The sequence below is a fragment of the Peromyscus leucopus genome, chromosome 5 (genome assembly GCF_004664715.2).
Source record: "Peromyscus leucopus breed LL Stock chromosome 5, UCI_PerLeu_2.1, whole genome shotgun sequence".
In the NCBI taxonomy this organism is placed as follows: Eukaryota; Metazoa; Chordata; class Mammalia; order Rodentia; family Cricetidae; genus Peromyscus; species Peromyscus leucopus.
Window position 1 is genome coordinate 113850134 of NC_051067.1, and position 3488 is coordinate 113853621.

Genomic DNA, 3488 nt, shown 5'->3' on the forward strand with positions numbered 1-3488 from the left:
AGCTCACCAGGCCCATGCAAGCACCTCTACCCTCTCAACTGCCCTCACACTTCATCCTTAATTGTTAAAAATTTTTTTGTGTATGGTGTTTTGACTCCATGCAAATCTGTGCCCATGTGCATGAAGTACCCTTGGAGGTCAGAAGAGGGTGTTGGATCCCCTGGAACTGGAGTTACAGATGTTTGTAAGTTGATAGGTGGGTGCCAGGAACTGAACCCTGGATCCTCTGCCAGAGCAGCGGATCTCTCTGAGTCTTCTCTCCAGCCTCACGCATCATTTTGTCATTTTAAATTGTCTGTTGATTAAGCTCAGCTTCTTGACATTTCCAAAGCCTTTTTGTGTCTTTAGCAACAACCACACAATTTCACCACCCTCATAGTTACTCTGTCCCCCATATTTCTCAAATTCCTGATACTTAGAACCTGCTAATGAGTTCTAATCCACCATTGTGCTATCCTCACTGGGCATAGGGCCAGAGTCTGTAACCCTAGCACTCTGGAGGCTGAGGCAGGAAGCCGTTCTGAGTCCTATGGCAGAGACCCCCATCTCAAAAAACAAAGCAAACAAAATAAAAACCTATCGTGGTTCAGCAATGGAAGCTCTGATGAGCTCACTGCTACCTTGTGTTTGGGCTACCAACACGTCCCCCACAAACAGCGAGGGTTTCTGGAGTCAGCCAAGCTCATGAGCCCATCTTACCATCTTTGTGTAGTCCGCTCCAGAGACTCACAACCACAGTTGGAATTTCAAAGGAAGCAGCCTGAGACACTCAGGAAGCATACCAAGGAGTCTGAAGCTCCGAACTGGAAAAGGGAGGGAGGGTGGGAGGGAGAGAGAAGGTGGAAGCCGAAGCCGAGACAGGCAAAGAGAAACTAGACAGGCTTCGGTATTGTCCGCGGTTGAGTCTGAGAAGCTGAGAGACCCGGACCTTTAAACTCTGCACAGACCGATCACCGGAAGCTGGATGAGCAGAAAGGAGGTGGGATCCCACCCAAGACCAGGCCCTTCAGCTGAGTGTGTTCCCAAATACAACGGCCAGATGAAGGCTCTCAGCCACAAAAATGCAGCTAAGCCTGCATCCTGGAGTCCCGGAGGGGAGCAGCCGTGTGCAGCAGCCACCGTGAGCACGGGTACAGGTGCTGTATGGCTGAGCCACGCCTGCTGGCGGCGGCATGTAGCTCAGCTGGTAAAAAGCAAGGTCACTCATGACAGAGACACAGGGAGCAGAGCCTGTCTAAAGTGGGCAGACTCGACATGCGCACGTCAGTCAGAGCAGCCCCTGATTGGTTCCTTTTCTGGTTGGTTTTTTGAGAGAGGGTCTCTCTCTACAGCCCTGGCTGTCCTGGAACTTACTATTTAGACCAGGCTGGCCTCAAACTCATAGAAATCCACCTGCCTCTGCCTCCCAAATGCTGGATTAAAGGTGTGCACCACCACATCCAGTATTTGTAGTTTTTGCCCCCTGGTTGTTAAGTATATTTGGATTAATTTGGATATATGAATCTGGTTTTTCTTTACTTTTTTTTTTTTCTTTCTTGTTTTGAGACAGTTTCACGTTGTAGCTCAAGCTAGGTTGGGATGCATTGCATAGCCTCGGCTGATCTGGAGTTCAGAAGAGGGCATCACATCTCCTGGAGCCAGAGTTACAGTCGTGAGTCTCCATGGGTGTGCTCAAGGGAATTGAACCCGGTGTGGTGAAAGCAGTGTGCTCTCAAATGCTGAGTCGTCTCCAGCCCCGGGCTACCCTTGAACTCAAGGCAATCCTCTCTGCCTCAGTTTCTCTAGTGCTGGGATTGCACACATGAGACCCCACACCCAGCTGGAGTCTGCCTTTTGATTGTAAATATTTTACTATTTAAATATATAACAAGTGTATTTGATGAAAATTTAGCATGTAAAGCCAAATGGTGGTACTTTTTTTTTTTTTTTTTTTTTTTTTGGTTTTTCGAGACAGGGTTTCTCTGTGTAGCTTTGCGCCTTTCCTGGAACTCACTTGGTAGCCCAGGCTGGCCTTGAACTCACAGAGATCTGCCTGGCTCTGCCTCCCGAGTGCTGGGATTAAAGGCGTGCGCCGCCGCCGCCGCCGCCGCCGCCGCCGCCGCCGCCCCCGGCATGGTGGTACCTTTAACCCCAGAATCTGCAGACACAGGCAGATCTCTGTGAGTTCCAGGCCAGCATGTTATACAGAGTGTGTTCTGGGACAGCCAAGACTGTTACACAGAGAAACCTTGTCTGGCCGGGGCGGGGGGGGGGGGGCGGGGGGGACGGGGGGGGACACGGGGGGGGGGAGAAAGAAAGAAAATTTAGCATATAAATAGAGATGTAAATGTAAATTCTTATGAGACACTATAATAGTAATAATTTTAAAAATAAAAGGCAAATTGTTTAATGTTAAATGATAATATTAGAATATGTTGGAGTAAATACATTATTAAAATTAATTAACCTATTTCTTTTTGGTAAGGCACAGAGCTGGGTTAGAAAATGGCTGTGCAATTTTCACACTGACCACCAGGTGGCAACGCTATCTCAGAACTGCTGAGTTCAGACTCGCCAGAGGCACATTGGGACTTGGCAGGAGGAAAATGGACTTGGGTTTGTGTTTGCCATTCTGTTTTTATATTAATTACACCTCACATTTATTTGTATATAAGAAGCTCTCGAACAAGATATGTGTCCTTCACTCTTGGGTCCAAGAGCTCTCCCCTATGGAGCTGCTGGGACTTTCTTAAATAAAATTTATATTTTTAAGACTCCTTAGGCCGGGCAGTGGTGGCGCACACCTTTAATCCCAGCACTTGGGAAGCAGAGGCAGGCAGATCTCTGTGAGTTCAAGGCCAGCCTGGTCTACAGAGTGAGTTCCAGAACAGCCAGGACTCCTACACAGAGAGACCCTGTCTTGAAAAACCAAAAATAAATAAATAAATAAAGATTGAACTCCTTTTTGTTTGCTTGTTTGTGACAAGGTTTTACTGTACAGCCCTGGCTGTCCTGGAACTCACTCTGTAGACCAGGCTGGCCTCAAACTCAGAGATGCACCTGCCTCTGCCTACCCAGTGCTGGCATTAAAGGCGTGCACTACTACATCTGTTGAAGTATTTTTAAAGTGTATGTGCCAGGTGGTGGTGGCGGCGGCGGTGCATGCTTTTAGTCCTAGCACTCAGGAGGCAGAGCCAGGCGGATCTCTGTGAGTTTGAGGCCATCCTGATCTACAGAGGGAGATCCAGGACAGGCACCAAAACTACACAGAAAAACCCTGTGTTGAGAAAAAAAAAAGTGTGTATGTGTGTAGGTGAATATGTGTATGTGAGTGTAGGTGCTCGGGGAAACCAGAAGAGAGCGTCCTGTCCCTTGGAGCTGAAGTTATAGGCAGTTGGGAACCACCCAATATGGGTGCTAGGATCTGGACTCAGGTCCTCTGCAAGAACAATAAATTCTCTTAACTGCTGAGCTATCTCCCCAGCCTCAGCCTGAAGCTAAAGGGCATT